We start from the raw sequence: 26,876 nt of genomic DNA on the forward strand, positions 1-26,876 counted from the left end.
TTGCTTCTTAAATTCCACATGAATGAAATTATATAGTATTTATCTTTCTCTGACTGACTTACTTCACTTAGCTTTATACCCTCTAGATCCATCCATGTTGTTGCAAATGGCAAGATTTCATTCTTTTTCATGGCTGAATAAAATTCCTGTTTTTGTGTGCATGTGTGTGTGTGTGTGTGTGCGTGTGTCACAAATAATGGAATATTGTGCATTGTATCATGTCTTCTTTATCCATTTATCTCTGGATGGACATGGGTTGCTTCCATTGCTCTTATTTTTCCAATTCCTTAAGGTGTAAAATTAGGTCATTGATTTGAGGTCTTTCTTCTTTTTTTAATGTAAGCACCCACAACTACAAATTTCCCTCTGAGCACTGCTTTTGCTAAATCCTCTCTTTTTGCATGTTGTGTTTTTATTTTCATTTGTCTCGAAATATTTTTTTAATTTCACTTGTGATTTCTTCTTTGACCTATTGACTATTTAAAGTGTGTTGTTTAAGGGTGCCTGGGTAGCTCAGTTGAGTGTCCAGCTTTGGCTCAGGTCACGAACTCCTGGTTTGTGAGTTTGAGCCCTGTGTCGGGCTCTGTGCTGATAGCTCAGAGCATGGAGCCTGCTTCAGATTCTGTGTCTCCCTCTCTCTCTTCCCTTCCCCTGCTCGTGCTCTGTCTCTCTCAAAAATAAACATTTAAAAAAATTTTTTTAAAATAGTGTATTGTTTAATTTCCATAGGTATGAATTTTTCAGTTTTACTTCTTTTGATTAATTATTGACTGTTAGTTATTATTATCAAACCTTTCTAGTTAATTTTCCATGTCACTTATTGTATTTTTCAGCTCCAAAAATATCTGTATGGTTTCTCTTTATAATTTCTACCTTTTTATTGATATTTTCTATTTGTTGAGACACTGCTTTCATGATTTCCTACAGGTTCCTTCCCCTCTTGATATCCTTTAGCTCTTTGAGCATAGTAATATAGTTAGTTTGCTTTTTGTATAGTTAGCTCATACATTAATTTATTATTTTCATATTAATTTATCTTTTCCTTTCCATCAGCTATAATTTATTTTTTGCCACATGCCTTATAATTCTTGTTGAAAATTGGACATTTTGAATATTATAATGTGGCAACTTGGGAAATAAGATTCTGCTCCATTTCCAGTGTTTATTTTCATTGTTTGTGGTATAAATTTTTGTTTATATTCTGATTTTACTAATTTTTAATGTCAATATTCTTTGCCATCTGAGGCCACTGATTTCTCTGTTACATTAGCTTATGGTTTGGTCATAAGGTTCATTAAGTCAGCTAGTTATTTGACAGATATTTAATTGAACCAACCAAAAACAAATAAACAACTCTCAGTCTTTGCAGATCGACTCTGTGTGGCAGGTAATGCTTTCAACACTCATCTAGGCAGTTTAAAATTCTGCCCTTAAAATATATAGTACTTACACCTTAAACTTACACACTTTTACATGTCACTTATATCTCAATAAAGCTTAACAAACCCCTCTGGTTTAGCTTTTACTTCCTGCTTCTGCTGATCCTAAAAGGTTATCCATAGGTGAGAGCTTAAGGCCTTCTCAGGTTTACTTTGAACATGTGCCCACCCCTGCACATAAGTGTCACCTTCTAGGTTTCTATCTCATTCTCCATCCTTTCTTCCCAAGATTTTTGGTTTACCTATTGTTTCCCCCAACTGTTATACTTTGCCAATGGTGTCAGTGGTTCAGGAGTTTGTCTTGAAATGCTTTCGACAAATGACCCTTGGAAAATTGCCTTCACGACATGGGAGAGTTCTAAGTTAGGTGGAAATAAAAATAGTTTTTTTTATTTGGTCCTTCAGAAAGCCACCCAACATCTCAAAACAAGCTGCCACAAATCTTTGAGAATAAGGTCCATTTTGTGCCCCGTGGTACTAGGAATCTATATGGGTAATGTGGAGTGCTGCTCTCAAAGCCATGAGGGAGTAGGGGATATAATCAGGCTAAGATGCCACAGATCTCTTTTACCAAGATTCAGGTGTTTATTTGTTTATTTATTTTTTTACTTAACTAAGCATTCACCTGATTGCTGTAAACTTTTAATTTGTTTCTGGAATTCTGATAAAGTTTTTTCTCAGAGTTTTTGCTAGTTTATTCTCTATTTTTGTGGAAAGACAGATTTTTGGAGTTTCCTACAACATCATTTTTGCTGACATCACTGAATATACTTAATCTTAATTATCTGTTTCAATCTCTTTCCTTGGCTTCAATGCCATGAGCCCATGGGGAACAGAGATTATATCTTGGCCATCTTCATCTTTCCAGATACCACCAGAGATCCAGATACATAGTAAGCACCATAAAATTTATGTAAATGAGTGAATAAATTAATAATTGAGTTGAAAATACATCCTATCTTATAGACAATTACATAAATCTTCCAATGCTGGAAAAATCATTGAGGGTGTGTGTGTGACTGCTCATGCTTTTGGATATGTGGATAGGAATGAGGGAAATATGGACTTTCTGCATAGCTATGTTGCATCTGTGAATTAAGCTACTTATTTTAATCAGATTACTTAACTGGTGGATTAGAGAACGGTTGAAGACATAGCATGTCAGTATTACATTTAGTTATGCTATAGAGTCTAATTTTTGCCACATATTAGATGCATGAATATTAATTGAAAATAAGTACAATTAGGTAGGCTTGTAATTGCTGAATATCTTATATTGTATGAGTTCACATTAAAGATCAATATTAAAATTGGGGCAAGGTACCTAGTGATGTACCACAAGTCACTATATTTTACATTAAAGCAAAATGCCAGTAAGTAAGGGTATTTTGCTGTAGACTAGCTGGATGCTCATCAAACCTATTTTCACTTTTTGAAAAAGAAAATAGGAAGACTATGTTTTTCAGTCTCCCTAGCAACTAGTTTCAGTATGTCTGAATGGGTTCTGACTACTGAAATGTGAGCATATATGATATACATGCTGGGGCTAGAACTCCTCTCCACCATTATTCATGGTCTCTCTCTTTCCCTTTTGCATTCATTATGGGAGCCACATTTTGAAGAAGGCAATATCATAAGATAGAAGGAACTGGAATTGCTGAGTCACTGTTTAGAGAAAATTACCCAGTGGAGTAATTTGATCCATTTTTACCAGTGGCATGAGCCAGAAATAAGTTTGTATTGATGTTAAGCCACTAAGGTTTAAAGATTATTTTCATAACAGCACTGTTACTGTCCTAATACAGTTAACTACCATAATATTTTGTTGATAGGCCCTGTGCTCCAAGGATCACAACAGACTGGAACCATGAATCAAATCAAACCAAAATAGGCACAATTGCGAGTCTTCAACATATGTCTACACTAAATAACAATCTATACAATTCTACATTGAACTGCAGTTCAATTCGGATTCAATATAGAAAAATGTTTGTGAAGAATCAGAGCTCTATAGCAGTGATGTTACTGCCTAAAGAGTTAGTGATGTCTCTGTCATCAGAGGCATCCAAATGAAGGCTACATGCACTACCACTTTCTAAGAAAGAAATAAGTGGGGTTCATGCCTCAGACTGGAGTCAGTCTGTGAGAGACATTTTTATATTTGGTAGTCTTCGTTTCTAGGAAATGTAACTTGCAGTGTGGAGGAACTGAACAGTTGAGGAAGAGGACAGTCTAGTCAGGTTAAGCCATAAGAAACACCCTCAAAATTTCAGTGCCTCACAAAAGGAGAGATTGATTTCTCACTCACGTTAGATACCCTTTGTAGGCAAGTTTTTGCTCTGTTCACTGCTTTGTCATTTGAAGTCTCAAGTTGAAGGTACAGCCCTTATCTGAAGCATGCATGGCTTGTTGCAGAGCAAACCACACAATGTCTCTTACTGCTTCTGCTTGGATGAGGCATATATCCATTCCACTCATTCTGTTAGCCTAAGCAAGTCACATGGATAAGCCTGACAACACTATTATAGGAATGATAGTCTTAACATGAGGACAAACCCCAGGGAGATAGTGATGGACCTTGTAGAGTAGGGTAGAGATTATTTTGGGCAAATAATATAAACTACCACAATGACGTATAATTCCACCCAGGAGTGATTCTTTTATATGTGTAGTAGGCCTTTGAGGTATGATTTCGTATAGTCAGACTTTTTTCTAAGTATCTCTTTTCAGCATATCAATGATACTACCCCCAAGCAAATTAATTTGAGTTCCTCTGTAACATCAATGGCAGAGAAGAAATGGCAGTTTTGATTGAAGAAAGAATATTAGAAAAAGCTCTCAGTTTCCATTTTCAATTCCAGATCCATAGAGTGAGAATATTTTAAGAGCAGTTTTAGACAAATTTCTAGCCCTCAGCTGTCACAAAAGGAGACCCTCATCTCAGACAATTAGCTTTTTATTTGCCAAACAGCTTTATTACTGCTTAACAATCTCAAGGCCCTTTTATTCTAATTTAAGTTAGGTTTTGTACTATAATTTTTGTTCTATTCAACATTGGTCTTTGTCCTATGACTGGCTGGCTCTTTTTCTAGTTCTGGCTCCTTTAACATTTGATTTACTTTCTGTCATGGCAGTAATACAAATTCATAGTGTAGCTTTATTGCCTAGATAGCCTGGCACCACATGTTGCTTTTGTCTTCAGTTACCCAGCTCCTTCTTCATTCTGATTGAAAAACTCATTCACCCGGTTACCCAATAGAACCGCTAGTTCACACACTAAGCCATGCTGTACCTTTTCTACTAGTCTGGGTTTAAATCCTTATAATCATATAAGTTATTCTGGCAAGTGGGATGATTCTGAAGAATATCACTATCAGGAGAAGAGGAAAGGCATGGAAACCAGGGAGCAGCTGAAAATAATTTGGATATACAGAAGAAAGTGGACATTACTAACAGAACTAGGCCCTGAAAGAGACTGAGGATGAGGGAATTTGCTGTATATGTTGAAGTGTCACCCTTGGATAGAATAAATGAAAACTGTGAAAGAAAAAGAAATGATAAAGGAACTGTAATAGATAGATAGATATAGATATACTGTAGGATTATATATATAAACACATATAAACTGAAGGATTTTATATATATATATAATTTATACATATATATAATTGATATAAAATATATATGTGTAAACTGAAGGATTCCATTCATGATGGCCTCACTTTTCTCTGTGAAGAAGGCTAAGTGGAGGATAAAGGATTTAACTAAATGAACATTATCTGGAACAGCCACTTTAGGAATTGTTTAAGTAGCTAAATAAAAATAAATATATATTAAGAATATAGAGTATTAACCAGAGATTAAGTGATATTTGGGGATCCAGAAATAAACCACAGAAAGCAGAAGGATACGCCATTAATGTATACAATATTTTTTTGTAAAATGAAACTGAAGTTGGAGCTATGTGTATCATTTTGTGTATTTTAATTTATCTCATGTTAATCCTATAATATTCATTGGTTTATTTATTTTTCAACACCGGCTGTGTAAAGAAATGGAACTCTGAGAACTATTTCCATGGCACTTTTAACATACTAAAGCGAAAGACAACCAAAATAATTCACATTTAAATGAATGGAAGGGGTACAACTGCACAGCTGGAAACTGGATTTGATGGTGAGTATCAGTGATAGACTATTTTCTGTGGATGGTATCACAAAATAATACAGTAGCAGTCGAAATAATACTCTTTGTAACACATTGCACTGGCTTCATTTATCTGTTTAATAAATAGGAAATCTACTTAAGCCACAGTGCCCAGATATGCTATTTCTTTTACCTCAAATGCATTTTTCACATTGCCTTTGTGATAATGGAAAAAAAAAGTGTTATAAACAAAAAAGAATGTCTTTTATCCCACAGGATACTTAATATGCAGTGAAGCTACTAGCTGAGGTTTCAGTTTGGTTTTTAAGAAATTGAATAATTTAAGATTCATGCCAACAATGAAGCATTTAAAAATGGATATATAATCTCAATAATTAATTCTATATACTAGATAGTTTTGTGTAAATATGGAAATTTAGGGGAATATGGCAAATGTTTGGTATATTAACATCATTAGGTACTTCCACACAATGCCAAACTTTATAATGAATTTTGTCTGTTCTTTACAGATTTATGATATTAACAGAACTTTTGTGTGAAGTTCTAAGTTTTATTTCATTTTTAAATTTCTATTGTCCTCTGATAAACCACTGGGATAGTATTCTCTAAAAGGTGCCTGATGTCAAATGTAAGAAAAATAAAAAGGTAGAATGGTCTAAAAACTAGCAATATAAAAACATAAAGAAGTGCTAATTTGGGTCTTTGCTTGGGAGAGAATGATGAGGATAAGCATTGTTAACAGTCTTAATGTCGCAATATCTCATCAGTATACCATGTAGCATGGTTATCTATGTTTTGTCAGATACATTATGTGATTCAACCATTTGTGTGCGTCAGTATTATATAAGACATTTAGTAAAAGAGAAGAAGTGAATGAAATTTCATACTGAATTTAAAATTATCTATACTCTCTTTCCAAAATCAAAGGTAACTCATAATCCAAGAGATGGATTTAATATTTTAAAAGCAAGCAAAGGGTGCCTGGGTGGCTCAGTCGGTTAAGCATCTGACTTCAGCTCAGGTATGATCTCATGGTTGGTGAGTTCGAGGCCTGCATTGGGCTCTGTGCTGACAGCTCGGAGCCTGGAGCCTGCTTTGGATTCTGTGTCTCCCTCTCTCTCTCTCTGCCATTTCCCAGCGTGTTCTCTCTCTCTCCCTCTTTCTCCCCAAAATAAATAAATATTAAAAAAAAAATAAAAGCAAGCAAAGGCCTTGGATGTAACAAGATGCTATCAGTTTTCACTGGAACCGATGAATGTTTTTAATTGGTGCTTTTTCGAACTACCTTGGCAATGTGCATAAATAAAATAGAAAAGCGTGCTAGTTATATAAAATAAAAACAACTATCCTTCATGTCCAGAAAAATAAATAATTTACTTGTATAAAAGTGTGCTCATTGGGTTACACCTACACTGGAAATTTCTCCCTGACATATTTGGCTTTGGTTGATGGTTGTGGAATGCCAACCTATTTAAACACATATACATCTACACATTCAATTAAATTTTGGGGCATGAGTTGATTATTCTTTGGCTTTGATAGTCTACTCAGAAGATAAGATATCAGAACACGTGGTCACAACTCCCAGATTACTGATATTAGCATTTTGTATGCCTAGACAAAAATATATTGTATAGTTTAGATATTTACAACGTGTTAAGATAATTATCTATCACTTGTAAAAGTCACGACAAGGGAAAAACAGATAACAGGTAAATGAAAAGTATTTAGTAGGAAAGCCTTTAGTAAATTATAAGAACAATAATTCTATAGGTGGACTTTTTTCAAGTACAGATGTACTCTGGAAGAATTCTTAAAACACTTTAAAAATCACAGAATCCTATTGGGAATGAAGAAGTAAGGGAGGATTGGAGAGATTATTATCTAAAGGAACTGTGTGGTAAGGTATTTTGAAAATGAATAACAACAGAATATGAAATATTACCTTTCTTTTATTATTTTTTTGAAAGAGTGAGATCATGAGAAAGCAAGGAGCAGAGGAAGGAGAGAGAGAGTCTTAAGCAGACTCCATACCCAACAATTTGCCCAATGCAGGCCTCGATCTCATGACCTGAGCTGAAATCAAGAGTCCAATGCTTAACTGAGTGAGCCACACAGGTGCCCTGAAATATTACCTTTCTTAAATAAAGTTTAAATTTTCTCCCACCAACCTGTGTTAATATTTGGGCCTGTCATAATGTTAAAATTTGAAAAGGACTTTGTTTAAAAGAGAAGAAAAAAGTTAACAAGGTTTTGATGGTAAAATATCCACAGTTTCCTATGTAGATTAGATTATTGGCAATAACATTCCAGTCATGCTTTTGCCTCACAACCTTTGTACTCACTCCTCCCACTACTAAAATATTGTTTCCTCAAATAATTGTGTGATGGTGCCTTTCATTTTGTTCATGTCTCTGATCAAATATCCCCTTATCAGTGAAAACTTCTCAGATAGCATATATAGTAAATATATATCAAATATATAATTATAATATATACTATATATTACAATTATATATTATATTCTATATTGTATATCATATATCATATATATCATCTATATGAGGTCTATATATATAAAATACCAATGCACACACACCCCTGTATTCCCTATATCTATCTGCTTTCTCCATTGCATTTATTATTATCTGACAGAACAAATTATATGTTTATTGTCTGACTCATCCCAGCTAAAATGTAGGATCTAGGAGAACAAGTAAATATATGTATGCATAGTAACCAAAATACCTCATATCTTTATTTCAGTTTATCATATATTATCTATGTATTATCCATCTATCTATTATCTATCTATCTACCTATCATCTATCTAATCTGTCATCCCTATACCTGTTCTTATTGATATCTTTGATGCCACTTCAGCACCAATGGATTTATTCTAGCCTTTCATCTTATTGTGACTTCTTTCTGAGACTCTCCTTATCCATAACGTATTTACTTATTTGTTCATTCAAAGTATAGTTGTAAGAAGTTGTATAATTACTTACTGATACCCCTATAAGAAAAAAAAACCATAATAGTTCCTTTTGTCTTTAGCTTTTATAATATCCAATCAAAACAGAAGAGTCCATCTCACCCCAAAATTCCCTTGTGCAAACGTTTGTAATTTAACTGGTCTCCCAACCCCAAATCAAGGCTTCCACTGATCTGTGTTCCTTGAAAATGACAAATGGAATCATTTGATATATAACCTCATGACTGAGTTCTTTCACTAAGCAAAATGCAGTTGAGAGTCACTGATGTTGTTTCATGTATTAATAGTTTATTCCTATTTATCGCTGAGTAGTATTCCATTGTTTGGGTGTCTGACAATTTGTACATCTATTCAGTTTGAAGGACATTTGAGTTGTTTCTAGTTCTTTTTTTCAAATATTAATAAAACAGCTATAAACAATTACATACACAAGTTTTTGTGTAAACATATGTTTTCGGTTTTCTTGGGTAAATGCTGAGGAGTGGGTTGGCTAGTTCTTATGGCAAATATATGACTACCTTTATTAGAAACTGCCAGACTACCTTCCAAAGTAACTATACCATTTGCATTCCTGAGAGGAGATATGAACATTGCAGTTGCTGCAAATAGTCTTTTGTAGTTGTTAGCATACAGATAATGCATGTATCTTGTTGAGATTCATACAAAAGTATTTCATCTTTGGTACTATTGTTAATGAGTATGTTTTATAAATTTTGACTTCTAAGTTGATTACTACTGTACAGGAATACACTTTATGAATATTGACCTTGGCCCTATGGCCTTGGTAAACTCACTTGTTTGTTCTAGTATCTTTCAGGTAGACTTTTTGGGATTTTCTATGTACACAATTATGCTATATGCAAATAGAGAAAATGTGTTCCTTTTCCATCTATATGCCTTTATTTCCTTTTCTTATTGCATTGAAAGTAGTTAATATATGATGTTGAACATCAGTGGTGAGAGTGAACATTCTTTTTTTATTCCCAATATTGTTGGGAAAGCACTCACATTTTCAGCATGTAATATGATATTAGCAGTCAGTATTTTGTTGATACCACTTGAGTTAATCAAGTTCCCTTCTATTCATGGTTTGTAGAGCTTTTAAAATTCTTTTTAAATATTTATTTTTTGAGAGAGAGAGAGCATGAGCGGGGTGGCAGTGAGAGGGGGAGAGACATCCAAAGCGGGCTCCGCCCTGACGGCAGAGAGCCCAATGTGAGGCTCAAACCCACCAACCCTGAGATCATGATCTGAGCCAAAGTCGGTCACTCTACCAACTAAGCCACCCAGGAGCCCAGAGATTACTTTTTGTTTTTGTTTTTGTTTTTTCCTCTATCTGTAATCTATCTATCTATTTATTTATTTATTGGCTTGGTATTATATGTTTTTAATGTGTCTTCCCATTCCATCTATCTTGTCAGGTTTATTGGTATAGAGCTGTTCTTAGTATATCTTTATTATCTTTTTAATGTTTATATGTATTGCAGCAATGCTCTTACCTATGTAATTTCTGATATTGGTAATTTGTATCTTTCTTTTTTTCTTGGTAAGTAAGGCAATTTTAGTAAATTTTTTTCAAGGAACTAGGTTTTGTTGCATTTGTCTATTTTATAATTCAATTTCATGGATTTCAGGTATGATCTTGATTATTTCCTTTCTTTTGCTTGTTTTGGGTTTAATATCTTTTTTGTTTGCTTGCTTTCAGTGTACTGATTTAGGACTTTTCTTCCTTTAGTATAACCATTTATGTTATAAATTTCCTTCTCAGTACTGCTTTAGTTGCATTCCACAAATTGTGATATATTATAGTTTTGTTTTTATTTAGTTCCAAATAATTTGTTAACACCCTTTGAGACTTCCTTCTTGACACATGGTCATTTAAAAATCAGAGCCCAAATGTCCATCAACTGATGAATGGGTAAAGAAGATGTGGTATATATATATATATATATATATATATATATATATGCAATGGAATATTATTTGGTGATCAAAAAGAATGAAATCTTGCCATTTGCAAAGTTGATGGAACCTGAATGTATTATGGTAAGTGAAATAAGTCAATCAGAGAAAGACAAATATATTATTTCACTCATATGTGGAGTTTAAGAAACACAACAGATGAACATAGGGGAAGAGAAGGAAAAATAAGATAAAAACACAGAGGGAGACAAACCATAAGAGACTCTGAAATACAGAGAACAAACTGAGGGTTGCTAGAGGGGAGGTAGGTGGGGGGATTGACTGGGTGATAGGCATTAAGAAGGGCACTTGTTGGGATGAACACTAGGTGTTATATGTAAGTGATGAATCACTAAATTCTCTCCTGAAACCATCATTACACTATAGGCTAACTAACTTGGATTTAAATAAAATTAAAAATGAAATAAAATAAACTTTAAAAATGTGTTATTTTCAATATATTTGGGGATTTTCAGGTATCTTCCTTTTATTTAAATCTATTTCATTCAATGTCAGAGAACACTCACTCTATGATTTCTGTTCTTTAAAATTTTAAGTGTTGCTTTATGTTTAAGAATATGCAGGGGCACCTGGGTGGCTCAGTCAGTTAAGTGTCTGACTCTTGAGTTCAGCTCAGGTTGTGATTTCACGGTCGTGGTTTTGAGTCTAGTATCAGGCTCTGCCCTGAGCATGGAGCCTGCTTGGGATTCTCTCTCTCTCTCTCTCTCTCTCTCTCTTTCTCTTTCTTTGCCCCTCCCTTGCTTATGCAAAATAAATAATCATTAAAAAAAGAATATGCTGTATTTTGTTGAATATTACATGTGCATAAAATAAATATATTCTATTTTTGGATTGAATGTTCTATAAATGTGTTTTAGGTCGAGTCGCTTGATAATGTTTTTCAGGTCTTCTCTATTCTGATTTTCTACTTGGTGTATCAATTACTGAGAGAAGAGTGTTGATGTCTCCAACTGTAATTCTAGATTTTTAAATTTCTCCTTATAGTTCTTTCATGTTTTCCACGTGTATTTTGAAGTTCTGTTGTTAGGTGAACACATATTTAAATTGTTATGCCTTCTTAGAGAACTGGCCTCTATTATTATATAATGTCTTTCTTTTCCTTGGTAATTTGTTTTGAAGTCTACTTTGTATGATATTAGTAAAGATATTTCAGCTTTATTTTTTATCAGTATTTAAATTGTGCATATTTTTTAAACCTATCTATATATTTATATCTATCTATCTATCTATCATCTATCTATCTAGTGGTTTTCTTATATACATAATATATGTTGGTCTTGAATTTTGTATTCAATATGGAAATCTCTATTTTAATTCCTCCATTTAGACAATTTACTTTCAGTGTGATTATTGATATGGTTTGATTAACGTTAATCATTCTTTTAGCTCTTTTTATTCGTTCCACCTGTTCTTTTTCCTCTTTTTTTTTTTACTTTTATTTGGATTGAGAATTTTGATGATTTCATTTTATCTTCATTACTTACTTATTCTGTATTAATATTAGTGGTTATTCTACAGTTTAAAACATATGTCTTTAATTAATTAGAGTCTACCTTTAAATAATATATTACTTCAGGTATAGTATAAGGTCTTTACAACCGTATATTACAAATTCTTTCCTCATAACTTCTGTGCTATTTTTGTACTAACTTCCACTTTTACACATATTTTAAAAACACAGTGCTTTGGTACTATTTTTGTTTTAGACAAGTAAAGCAAGACATAGAAGTAATTAGAGGAAATAGAATTTAGACAAAAAAGTTACCTTTATTATTATTATTTTAATTTTCAGGGATATTAATTTCTTTGTGAAGATTCAGACTTCTTCCTGGTATCATATTTCTTCTGCTTAATGGACATCTTTTAACATTTCTTGTCATATAGGCATGTAGCAATGCATTCACTCAGGTTTTATTTTTATGGAAATTATTTCTTTCTCATTTTTGAAAGATATTTTCACTGGGTATAGAACTATGGGGTGTTTTTAGAAAAACATTCAGCTCTTTATAACTATCATTCCAATACTCTTTGTGTTACATGGTGTCTGATAAGAAATCTTATTTTTATTGTCATTGTTCTTCTGTATGTAATGTATATTTTTTCTTTGGATGACTTACATTTTCACCTGATTGAATATAAGTCCAGTTTTGTGTGTATGAATATTTGTGTGTAATTGGTAATTATTGTACTTGGTTTTCTCTGAGCTTCAACACTCTGTAGTTTGTTGTGTGGCATTAATTTTGACAGTTTGGTAAAAGCTGACTATGGCTTGAAAGAGAATTTAGAACCCCTGGAAGCACAGGTATAAGAGAAATTCACACTCATTGCAGGCTGTTTAATGTCATTAGTCACTCAAAACAAAGATTGGTGAGATCCTGAGTATTGGTGATTGGTGAGATTCCTCGTAGTATAAGTCTGGATGAAAGGAATAATAGCAGCAAATCCAATGTCTCCACAAATATTTCTCTTTCCTTATTCTTTCTTCTCATTTTTGGATTCCAGTTGCACATATGACAAATAATTTGATATTGTCCTTCAAATTGCTTTGTGTTTTCATTTTCACCCTTTTCCTCTTTATGTTTGTTTGGATAATCTCTATGGGCATATCTTCAAGTTCACTGGTTCTCTCCCTAGTTGTGTTCAGTCTACTGATGTGCCCATCAAAGGTATTCTGTATTGCATTTACTGTTTTTCTTTTTTAACACTTTACTTGAATATTTCATATAGCTTCAATTTTCTGCTGAAATTTGCCATATGATTTTGCATGTTGCCAACATTATCCATGAGAACCTCTAATATATTAATCATAGATATTTTAATTTTCTTTCAGATAGTTCCAACATTTGTTTCATACTTAATTCTGGTTCTATTGATTGCTTTATCTCTTGGCAGTATATTGTTAATTGATTTTTAAATATCCCTCATAATTTTATGTTGAAACCTGCACACCTCATACAAAATAGTAGAGATTAAAACAAATAGTTCTTATGTCTAGAAATTGGCATGCCTTTGTTTATACTAGGCTATTGGTGTGTTTGTGTGTGTGTTTGTGTGTGTATAATTCTAGTCAAGAGTGGAATAGGGTTTGGAGTTTCTTGCTGCTGTTGTTAACCTTGTTACCATAGTGTTCCAGGTCTCAGTTTCCTCTAGCAATACATTGTATTTAGAGTGGGTTCCAGTTGCCCAAGGCTTTTTATCAATGTCTGCTCCACAGCTGTAGGTCTTCCCTTTGGGCTGTGCCTCAAAGAGGGTCTTCTTTCAGGTTCTTATAAGAACCTTTCATCATTACTACATTGTTTCTTTACTTGCCTCCTGTTAGTCTGAGGATGAGGGTGCTCTCCTTTGTTCTAATTAATCCTCTATCCTAGGCAAGAACTGTGTCCTTGAGTCTTGAAGATGTGGACTTATTATTCTTGCCCCTCCTCAAATATAGTTTTCCTGTCCTCCCTATGGGTACAGTTTTTTTTCCCCTGTTCCCATTTACCTGCTGTAGTGCATTTTCACCAGTTCCTTAAGGCTCACATTTTGTATTGCCCTTTCCTCTCTCCCAGTTTAAAGCTGTTGTTCCATAGGTGAAACAGGCAAACAGATTTGGGTAGGATTTGCAGCTGATATTCTCCTCATCCAGACTTGTTCTATGAGGAATGCCTTTTAAGGATCTCAACAGTCTTTGTTTTGAGTGTCTGATGATGTCTATGGAGAAAAGCCTGCAATGAGTGTGTATTCCTGTTATACCTGTGCCTTCAGGGGTTCTAAATTCTCTCTCCAGCCATAGTCAGCTTTTAACAATTTGTCAACAACTTGTAAATCAACTTTTAAAATTGAGATACTCTGGAAAATCTATTCTTGGAAGATGGCGGCGTAGGAGGAAACTGGGCTCACCTCGCGTCCTGCTGATCACTTAGATTCCACCTACACCTGCCTAAATAACCCAGAAAACCGCCAGAGGATTAGTAGAACGGAGTCGCTGGAGCCAAGCGCAGACGAGAAGCCCACGGAAGAGGGTAGGAAGGGCGGCGAGGCGGTGCGCGCTCCACGGACTGGGGGGAGGGAGCCGGGGCAGAGGGGCGGCTCACCGGCCAAGCAGAGCCCCGGAGGCTGGCTTGCAAAAGCGGAGGGGCCTGACAGACTGTGTTCCAACAGCAAGCGCGACTTAGCGTCTGGGAGGTCATAAGTTAACGGCTCTGCTTGGAAAGCGGGAAGGCTGGAGGACAAAGGGAGGGAGAGCTGCTGAGCCCCCGGACAACAGAGCTCAGTTTGGTGGGGAACAAAGGCGCTCGCCAGCGCCATCTCCCCCACCCATCCCCCAGCCAAAATCCCAAAGAGAACCAGTTCCTGCCAGGGAACTTCCTCGCTCCGCGCAAACACCCAACTCTGTGCTTCTGCGGAGCCAAACCGCCGGCAGCGCATCTGACTCCCTCCCGCTGCCACAGGGACCTCCTGAAGTGGATCACCTAAGGAGAAGCGAGCTAAGCCTGCCCCTCCTGCCCCTGTGCACCTTGCCTACCCACCCCAGCTAATACGCCAGATCCCCAGCGTCACAAGCCTGGCAGTGTGCAAGTAGCCCAGACGGGCCACGCCACCCCACAGTGAATCCCGCCCCTAGGAGAGGGGAAGACAAGGCACACACCAGTCTGACTGTGGCCCCAGCGGTGGGCTGGGGGCAGACATCAGGTCGGAGTGCGGCCCCGCCCACCAACTCCAGTTATACACCACAGCACAGGGGAAGTGCCCTGCAGGTCCTCACCACACTGGGACTATCCAAAATGACCAAGCGGAAGAATTCCCCTCAGAAGAATCTCCAGGAAATAACAACAGCTAATGAACTGATCAAAAAGGATTTAAATAATATAACAGAAAGTGAATTTAGAATAATAGTCATAAAATTAATCGCCGGGCTTGAAAACAGTATAGAGGACAGCAGAGAATCTCTTGCTACAGAGATCAAGGGACTAAGGAACAGTCACGAGGAGCTAAAAAACGCTTTGAATGAAATGCAAAACAAAATGGAAACCACCACGGCTCGGATTGAACAAGCAGAGGAGAGAATAGGTGAACTAGAAGATAAAGTTATGGAAAAAGAGGAAGCTGAGAAAAAGAGAGATAAAAAAATCCAGGAGTATGAGGGGAAAATTAGAGAACTAAGTGAAACACTAAAAAGAAATAATATACGCATAATTGGTATCCCAGAGGAGGAAGAGAGAGGGAAAGGTGCTGAAGGGGTACTTGAAGAAATAATAGCTGAGAACTTCCCTGAACTGGGGAAGGAAAAAGGCATTGAAATCCAAGAGGCACAGAGAACTCCCTTCGGACGTAACTTGAATCGATCTTCTGCACGACATATCATAGTGAAACTGGCAAAATACAAGGATAAAGAGAAAATTCTGAAAGCAGCAAGGGGTAAACGTGCCCTCACATATAAAGGGAGACCTATAAGACTCGTGACTGATCTCTCTTTTGAAACTTGGCAGGCCAGAAAGAATTGGCACGAGATTTTCAGTGTGCTAGACAGAAAAAATATGCAGCCGAGAATCCTTTATCCAGCAAGTCTGTCATTTAGAATAGGAGAGATAAAGGTCTTCCCAAACAAACAAAAACTGAAGGAATTTGTCACCACTAAACCAGCCCTACAAGAGATCCTAAGGGGGACCCTGTGAGACAAAGTACCAGAGACATCACTACAAGCATAAAACATACAGACATCACAATGACTCTAAACCCGTATCTTTCTATAATAACACTGAATGTAAATGGATTAAATGCGCCAGCCAAAAGACATAGGGTATCAGAATGGATAAAAAAACAAGACCCATCTATTTGCTGTCTACAAGAGACTCATTTTAGACCTGAGGACACCTTTAGATTGAGAGTGAGGGGATGGAGAACTATTTATCATGCTACTGGAAGCCAAAAGAAAGCTGGAGTAGCCATACTTATATCAGACAAACTAGACTTTAAATTAAAGGCTGTAACAAGAGATGAAGAAGGACATTATATAATAGTTACAGGGTCTATCCATCAGGAAGAGCTAACAATTATAAATGTCTATGCGCCAAATACCGGAGCCCCCAAATATATAAAACAACTACTCATAAACATAAGCAACCTTATTGATAAGAATGTGGTAATTGCAGGGGACTTTAACACCCCACTTACAGAAATGGATAGATCATCTAGACACACGGTCAATAAAGAAACAAGGGCCCTGAATGAGACATTGGATCAGATGGACTTGACAGATATATTTAGAACTCTGTATCCCAAAGCAACAGAATATACTTTCTTCTCGAGTGCACATGGAACATTCTCCAAGATAGATCATATATTGGGTCACAAAACAGCCCTTCATAAGTTTACCAGAATTGAAATTATACCATGCATACTTTCAGACCACAATGCTATGAAGCTTGAAATCAACCACAGAAAAAAGTCTGGAAAACCTCCAAAAGCATGGAGGTTAAAGAACACCCTACTAACGAATGAGTGGGTCAACCAGGCAATTAGAGAAGAAATTAAAAAATATATGGAAACAAACGAAAATGAAAATACAACAATCCAAACGCTTTGGGACGCAGCGAAGGCAGTCCTGGGAGGAAAATACATTGCAATCCAGGCCTATCTCAAGAAACAAGAAAAATCCCAAATACAAAATCTAACAGCACACCTAAAGGAAATAGAAGCAGAGCAGCAAAGACACCCCAAACCCAGCAGATGAAGAGAAATAATAAAGATCAGAGCAGAAATAAACAATATAGAGTCTAAAAAAAACTGTAGAGCAGATCAACGAAACCAAGAGTTGGTTTTTGGAAAAAATAAACAAAATTGACAAACCTCTAGCCAGGCTTCTCAAAAAGAAAAGGGAGATGACCCAAATAGATAAAATCATGAATGAAAATGGAATTATTACAACCAATCCCTCAGAGATACAAACAATTATCAGGGAATACTATGAAAAATTATATGCCAACAAATTGGACAACCTGGAAGAAATGGACAAATTCCTAAACACCCACACTCTTCCAAAACTCAATCAGGAGGAAATAGAAAGCTTGAACAGACCCATCACCAGCGAAGAAATTGAATCGGTTATCAAAAATCTCCCAACAAATAAGAATCCAGGACCAGATGGCTTCCCAGGGGAGTTCTACCAGACGTTTATTTTTTTTTTTTTCAATGTTTATTCATTTTTGGGACAGAGAGAGACAGAGCATGAACGGGGGAGGGGCAGAGAGAGAGGGAGACACAGAATCGGAAACAGGCTCCAGGCTCTGAGCCATCAGCCCAGAGCCTGACGCGGGGCTCGAACTCCCGGACCGCGAGATCGTGACCTGGCTGAAGTCGGGCACTTAACCGACTGTGCCACCCAGGCGCCCCTCTACCAGATGTTTAAAGCAGAGATAATACCTATCCTTCTCAAGCTATTCCAAGAAATACAAAGGGAAGGAAAACTTCCAGACTCATTCTATGAAGCCAGTATTACTTTGATTCCTAAACCAGACAAAGACCCAGTAAAAAAAGAGAACTACCAGCCAATATCTCTGATGAATATGGATGCAAAAATTCTCAATAAGATACTAGCAAATTGAATTCAACAGCATATAAAAAGAATTATCCACCATGATCAAGTGGGATTCATTCCTGGGATGCAGGGCTGGTTCAACATTCGCAAATCAATCAACGTGATACATCACATTAACAAAAGAAAAGAGAAGAACCATATGATCCTGTCAATCGATGCAGAAAAGGCCTTTGACAAAATCCAGCACCCTTTCTTAATAAAAACCCTTGAGAAAGTCGGGATAGAAGGAACATACTTAAAGATCATAAAAGCCATTTATGAAAAGCCCACAGCTAACATCATCCTCAACGGGGAAAAACTGAGAGCTTTTTCCCTGAGATCAGGAACACGACAGGGATGCCCACTCTCACCGCTGTTGTTTAACATAGTGCTGGAAGTTCTAGCATCAGCAATCAGACAACAAAAGGAAATCAAAGGCATCAAAATTGGCAAAGATGAAGTCAAGCTTTCGCTTTTTGCAGATGACATATTATACATGGAAAATCCGATAGACTCCGCCAAAAGTCTGCTAGAATTGATACATGAATTCAGCAAAGTTGCAGGATACAAAATCAATGTACAGAAATCAGTTGCATTCTTATACACTAACAGTGAAGCAACAGAAAGACAAATAAAGAAACTGATCCCATTCACAATTGCACCAAGAAGCATAAAATACCTAGGAATAAATCTAACTGTCAATACTACCCAAAGCTATCTACACATTCAATGCAATCCCAATCAAAATTGCACCAGCATTCTTCTCGAAACTAGAACAAGCAATCCTAAAATTCATATGGAACCACAAAAGGCCCCGAATAGCCAAAGGAATTTTGAAGAAGAAGACCAAAGCAGGAGGCATCACAATCCCAGACTTTAGCCTCTACTACAAAGCTGTCATCATCAAGACAGCATGGTATTGGCACAAAAACAGACACATAGACCAATGGAATAGAATAGAAACCCCAGAACTAGACCCACAAACGTATGGTCAACTCATCTTTGACAAAGCAGGAAAAAACATCCAATGGAAAAAAGACAGCCTCTTTAACAAATGGTGCTGGGAGAACTGGACAGCAACATGCAGAAGGTTGAAACTAGACCACTTTCTCACACCATTCACAAAAATAAACTCAAAATGGATAAAGGACCTGAATGTGAGACAGGAAACCATCAAAACCTTAGAGGAGAAAGCAGGAAAAGACCTCTCTGACCTCAGCCATAGCAATCTCTTACTCGACACATCCCCAAAGGTAAGGGAACTAAAAGCAAAAATGAACTATTGGGACCTTATGAAGATAAAAAGCTTCTGCACAGCAAAGGAAACAACCAACAAAACTAAAAGGCAACCAACGGAATGGGAAAAGATATTTGCAAATGACATATCAGACAAAGGGTTAGTATCCAAAATCTATAAAGAGCTCACCAAACTCCACACCCGAAAAACAAATAACCCCGTGAAGAAATGGGCAGAAAACATGAATAGACACTTCTCTAAAGAAGACATCCGGATGGCCAACAGGCACATGAAAAGATGCTCAACGTCGCTCCTTATCAGGGAAATACAAATCAAAACCACACTCAGGTGTCACCTCACGCCAGTCAGAGCGGCCAAAATGAACAAATCAGGAGACTCTAGATGCTGGAGAGGATGTGGAGAAACGGGAACCCTCTTGCACTGTTGGTGGGAATGCAAATTGGTGCAGCCGCTCTGGAAAGCAGTGTGGAGGTTCCTCAGAAAATTAAAAATAGACCTACCCTATGACCCAGCAATAGCACTGCTAGGAATTCATCCAAGGGATACAGGAGTACTGATGCATAGGGGCACTTGTACCCCAATGTTTATAGCAGCACTCTCAACAATAGCCAAATTATGGAAAGAGCCTAAATGTCCATCAACTGATGAATGGATAAAGAAATTGTGGTTTATATACACAATGGAATACTACGTGGCAATGAGAAAAAATGAAATCTGGCCTTTTGTAGCAACGTGGATGGAACTGGAGAGTGTGATGCTAAGTGAAATAAGCCATACAGAGAAAGACAGATACCAAATGGTTTCACTCTTATGTGGAGCGTGAGAAATTTAACAGGAACCCATTGGGGAGGGGGAGGAAAAAAGAAAAAAAAAAAAGAGGTTAGAGTGGGAGAGAGCCAAAGCATAAGAGACTGTTAAAAACTGAGAACAAACTGAGGGTTGAGGGGGGGTGGGAGGGAGGAGAGGGTGGGTGATGGGTAATGAGGAGGGCACCTTTTGGGATGAGCACTGGGTGTTGTATGGAAACCAATTTGACAATAAATTTCATATATTAAAAAAAAAAAATAAAATAAAATTGAGATACTCTTAGAGATTTACAAGGATTTATACTAGGCTATACAAAATATAGATTTTATAGATTTTAAAAAAAAACCCTGCAAAATAGTAGAGTGTTCCTGTGGGTAAACCATTCACTCATCTTCTCTTTTTGTTAACATCTTACATAACCATAGAACATTTATCACAATTAAGAAATTATTCTTGGTACTATACTATTCACTAAAAAAATTGCTTACCTCTCTTAACGGTGTCTGGTAATATCTTTTCTATATAAGTCTTTGCATTTGATTTCTTCTTGCCTCTTCTCATCCTGTCTTTCCTTAGATTTCAAGTTATTATGACCTGTGTCTTGTCACCTCAGTTTTCTTATAGGTTAAAGAAATTATGAATTTACAATTTGTCTGGCTTTGCTGTTTTGTTGTTGTAAAGATGGAAGTGATGCCCTTTTCAGCTATGTATATTCCAAGTAGAAATCATAATAAACAAATATTTTTAAATGAATTAATGATTTGTTTTCCACAGATAAATTTGATATATATGGAAGACAGACAATTATTTAAATATTAAGGTATTTCATGCAGCTTGTTTTCTAATTTAGTATATGTATGTAATAACATAATAACCCATTTGGGAATCCTTCATAAGCTAGAACTTAAATGTAGTGTTTAGAAACACTTCACAAAAAGGTTTTGGCATTTTAAGTAAACACCTACTCAAAAAGTAGCTTCTTTTTTCAAATTTGAGATTTAAAAAAAAAATTATTTAAATTTCAGTTAACATACAGTGTAGTATTAGTTTCAGGTATACAATATAGTGATTCAGAAATTCCATGCAACACCCAGTGATCATCACAACAACTGCACTCCTTAATCCCCATCACTTATTTATTTTATTTATTTATTTTTGAGTGGGGGAAGAGCAGAGGAAGAGGGAGAGAGAGAATCTTAAGCAGTCTCCATGCCCAGCGCTAAACCCGATGCTTGAACTCAAGACCATGAGATCATGACCTGAGCCAAAATCAAGAGTCAGACACTTCACCAACTGAGTCACTCAGGTGCCCCCTCATCACTTATTTAACCCATCTCCCCAGCCATCTCCCCTCTGGTAACTCTCAGTTTGTTCTCTATAGTTAAGAGTCTGTTTTTTGTTTGGCTATTTTCTCTTTTTTCCCTTTGCTCATTTGTTTTTTCTTAAATTCTACATATGAGTGAAATCATATGGTATTTGTCTTTCTCTAACTTATTTCATTTAGAATTATACACTGTAGTTCCATTCACATCACTCTAAATGGCAAAATTTCATTCTTTTTTATGACTGAATAATATTCCATTGGGTATGTATACCACATCTTTTTGATCCATTCATCATTCAGTGGACACTAAGCTATTTCCATAATTTGGATATTGTGGATAATGCTACAATAAACATTGGGGTGCATGTGCCAATTTTAAACAGCATTCCTGTATCCTTTGGGTAAATACCTCATAGTGAAATTGCAGGGACATATGGTAGTACTATTTTTAATTATTTGAGGAACTTCCATACTATTTTTCAGAGGGGTTGCACCAGTTTGCATTCCTACCAGCAGTACAAAAGGGTTCCTGTTTCTCCACATCCTCGCCAACATTTGTTGTTTCCCGAGTTGTTAATTTTAGCCACTCTGACAGGTGTGAGGTGGTATCTCATTGTGGTTTTGATTTTTGTTCCTATGATGAGGAGTGATGTTGAGCATTTTTTCATGTGTCTGTTAGCCATCTGGATGTCTTCTTTGGAGAAGTGTCTACTCATGTCTTTTGCCCATTTCTTCACTGGATTATTTGTTTTTTGGGTGCTGAGTTTGATAAGTTCTTTATAGATTTTGGATACTAACCCTTTATCTGTCATATTCAAATATCTTCTCCCATTCTGTCAGGTGCCTTGTAGTTTTGCTGATTGCTTCCTTTGCAGTGTGGAAGTTTTATCTTGATGAGGTCCCAATAGTTCATTTTTGCTTTTATTTCTCTTGCCTTTGGAGACATGTCAAGTAAAAGTTGCTGTGGCTGAGGTTAAAGAGGTTGATGCCTGTTTTCTCCTCTAGGATTTTGATGGCTTCATGTCTTACATTTAGGTCTTTCATCCATTTTGAGTTTATTTTTATGCATGGCATAAGAAAGTGGTTCAGGTTCATTCTTCTGCATGTCGTGGTACAGTTTTCCCAACACTATTTGCTGATGAGACTGTCTTTTTTTCCATTGGATATTCTTTCCTGCTTTCTCAAAGATTAGTTGGCCATACATTTTGTGGGTCCACTTCTGGGTTTTCTATTCTACTCCATTGATCTATGTTTCTGTCCTTGTGCCAGTACCATACTGTCTTGATAATTACAGCTTTGTAATAAATCTTGAAGTCTGGAATGGTGATGCTCCAGTTTTGGTTTGCTTTTTCAGGATTGCTTTGGCTATCTGGGTCTTTTCTGGTTCCATACAAATTTTGGGATTGTTTATTCTAGCTCTGTGAAGAATGCTGGTGTTATTTTGATAAGGATTGCATTGAATATGTAGATTGCTTGGGGTAATATTGACAGTTTACCAATATTTGATATTCGAATCATGAGAATGGAATGTTTTTCCTTTTTTCTGTCTTCAATTTATTTCAAAAGCTTTCTATAGTTTTCAGTGTATAGATTTTTCACCTCTTTGGTTAGGTTTATTCCTAAGTATTTTATGGGTTTTTGTGGAATTGTAAATGGGACTGACTCTTTGATTTCTCTTTCTGTTGCTTCATTATTCATGTATAGAAATGCAACCTATGTCTATACATTGATTATGTGTCCTGCGGCTTTGCTGAATTCATGTATCAGTTCTAGCAGTTTTTTGGTGGAGTCTTTTGGGTTTTCCACATACAGTATCATGTTGTATGTGAGGAGTGGAAGTTTGACTTCCTCCTTGTGATTTGGATGCTTTTATTTCTTCATGTTCTCTGATTACTGAGGCTAGGACTTCCAACACTGTGTTGAATAACAGTGGTGAGAGTGGACATCCTTGCCTTGATCCTGATCTTAGGGGAAAAGCTCTCTGTTTTTCCCCATTAGTGATGATATTAGTGGTGGGTCTTTTTTATATGGCTTTTATGATCTTGGGGTATGACACTTCCATCCCTACATTATTGAGGGTTTTTCTCAAGAAAGGGTGCTGTATTTTGTTAAATGCTTTCTCTGCATCTATTATGTGGATCATGTGGTCCTTTTCTTTTATTAATGTGATGTGTCACATTGATTGGTTTTCAGATATTGAGCCATCCCTGCCTCCCAGGAATAAATCCCACTTGATTGTGGTGAATAATTCTTTTAATGTATTGTTGGATACCGTTGGGTAGTATCTTGTTGATAATTATTGCATCCATGTTCATCAGGGAAGTTGGTCTGTAGTTCTCCTTTATAGTGAGGTCTTTGGTTTTGGAACTAAGGTAATGCTGGCCTTGTAGAATGAGTTTGAAAGTTTTCCTTCCATTTCTATTTGTTGAAACAGTTTCAAAAGAATAGGTGTTAACTCTTCTTTAAATGTTTGGTAGAATTCCCCTTAAAAGCCATCTGGCCCTGGACTCTTGTATGTTGGGAAATTTTTGATTACTGATTCAATTTCTTTACTGGTTATGGATCTGTTCAAATTTTCTATTTCTTCCTGTTTCAGCTTTGGTAGTTTTTAATGTTTCTAGGAATTTGTCCATTTCTTCCAGATTGCCCAATTTTTGGCATATAATTGCTCATAATAATCTATTATCGTTTGTATTTCTGTGGTGTTGGTTAGGATCTCTCTTCTTTCAGTCGTGATTTTATTTATTTGCATCCTTTCACTTTTTTTTATTGATTACTCTGGCTAGGGGTTTATTAATTTTGTTAATTTTTCCAAAGAACCAGCTCCTGGTTTCATTGATCTGTTTTATTGTTGTTGTTGGGTTTCTTTTTATATCATTGACTTCTTCTCTAATCTTTATTATTTCCATTGTTCTGCTGCTTTTGATCTTTATTTGCTGTTCTTTCTTCAGCTCTTTTAGGTGTAAGGTTTGGTTGTATATATGAGACCTTTATTCCTTCTTTAGGAGGGCCTGGATTGTTATATACTTCCCTCTTGTGACTGCCTTTGCTGCATCCCAGAGGTTTTGGGATGTTGGATGCCATGAACTTTTAAATTTACTCTTTAATTTCTTCATTAACCCATTCATTTTTAGTGGAATATTCTTTAATCTCCAAGTATTCATGGTCTTTCAAAAATTTTTTTTGCGATTGATTTCAAGTGTCATAGTGTTGTGAACTGAAAATATGCAAGGTATGATCTCGATCTTTTTGTACTTGTTGAGGGCTGAATTGTGACCCAGTATGTGATATATTAAGGAGAATGTTCCATGTGCCCTCAAGAAGAACGTGTATTCTGTTGCTTTAGGATGAAATGCTCTGAATATGTCTGTTAAGCCCATCTGGTCCAGTGTGTTATTCAAAGCCATTGTTTCCTTATTGATTTTCTGCTTAGATGATCTGTCCATTGCTGTAAATGAGGTGGTGAAATCCCCTACTATCATGGTATAATTATCAATGACCACATTATCAATTGTGGTTAATTGATTTATAAATTTGGGAATCTCCACGTTGGGGGCATAAATATTTATAATTGTTAGATTTTCCTTGTAGATAGACCCCTTAATTATGATATAATGCCCTTCTTCATGTCTTGTTTTAGTCTTTATTTTTAAATCTAGTTTGTCTGATATAAGTATGGCTACACCAGCTTTCTTTTGATGACCATTAGCATGATAGATGGTTTTCCATCCCCTTACTTTCAATCTGCATGTGTCTTTAGATCTAAAATGAGTCTCTTGTAAGTAGTATAGAGATGGGTCTTATTTTCTTGTCCATTCTGACACCCCATGTCTTTTTATTGGAACATTTAGTCCATTGACATTTAGAGTGAGTACTGAAAGATATGAATTTAGTGCCATTGTGGTGCTTGTTAGGTTGGTGGCTTTGGTGATGTTCTCTGACCCTTTCTAGTCTTTGTTGCTTTTAGTCTTTTTTTTTTGTCTTTTCTCCACTAAAAGATTTCTCCTTAAAACGTCTTGCAAGGCTGGTTCGTTGGTCATGAAATCTTTTAGTTTTTGTTTGTCTTAGAAACTTTTTATTTCTCCTATTTTGAATGACAGTCTTGCTGGATAAGGAATTCTTCCTTGCATATTTTTCTGATTCAGCACGTTGAATATAACCTGTCACTCTTTTCTCGCCTGCCCCATTTCTGTGGATAAGTCTGCTGTGAACCTGTTATGTCTTCCCTTGTAGGTTAAGAACTTTTTTCCCTTACTGCTTTCATAATTCTTTCCCTGTCTCTGTATTTTGTAAATTTGACTATGAAATGCCTTGTTGATGGTCAGTTTATGTTGATCTAATGGGAGTTCTCTGTGCTTCTTGAATTATGATGTCTGTGTCCTTTGCCAGATTAGGAATGTTTTCCCCTACAATTTGCTCCCATAAACCTTCTGCACTCTTTTCTCTCTCTTCATCTTCTGGGATGCCTATGATTTGGATGTTATTCCTTTTTAATAAGTCACTGAGTTCTCAAAGTCTTGTAGTGTGATCTTTTGCCTTTGTTTCTCCCTTTTTTTCTGCTTCATTATTCTCCATACTTTTATATTCTAAATCACTGAATCACTGCTCGGCATTTGTCCATGCTTGCCATCATAACATTCTGTCGAGATTGCATCTTGGTTGTAGCATTTTTATTTCTGTCTTCACTAGACTTTATTTCTTTTATCTCTGCAGAAAGGGATTCTATACTTTTGTCAACCCCAACTAGTATTTTTTTTAAATTTTTAGGCGTTTTATTTAGTTTTGAGAGAGAGAGACAGTATGGACAGGGGAAGGGTAGAGAGAAAGGGAGACACAGAATCCAAGAAGCAGGCTCCGGGCTCTGAGCTGTCAACACAGAGCACAATGTGGGGCTTGAACTCGTGAACGACAAGATCATGATCTGAACCAAAGTTGGATGCTTAACCAACTGAGCCACCCAGTGACCCCTAGTATTTTTATTATTGTGATTCTAAATTCTAGTTCAGATATCTTGCTTTTATCTGTGTTGGTTAAGCCCATGGCTGTCATTTCTCCCTGTTCCTTCTTTTGGGTGAATTACTCTATTTGTCATTTTGGAGGAAGAAAAAAATAATAAAATAAGAAATAAAAATTAAAAATTAAAATTAAAACAAAAAATCAAATAAAGGAAGCCAGATCCTAGATGTGTTTTGGTCTGCTTGTTGAAGGAAGCTTGGTAGAATAGAGAAAAAAGGGAAAGAAAAAAAAGGTAAGAAAAAATTTTAATACTTAAAATAATTACATAATAAAATAGAAAAAATGAAATAAAGAAAATGAAATAGGGCAAGGAGAATGAAACTGCCATG

The sequence above is a fragment of the Leopardus geoffroyi genome, chromosome X (assembly GCF_018350155.1).
Source record: "Leopardus geoffroyi isolate Oge1 chromosome X, O.geoffroyi_Oge1_pat1.0, whole genome shotgun sequence".
Lineage (NCBI taxonomy): Eukaryota > Metazoa > Chordata > Mammalia > Carnivora > Felidae > Leopardus > Leopardus geoffroyi.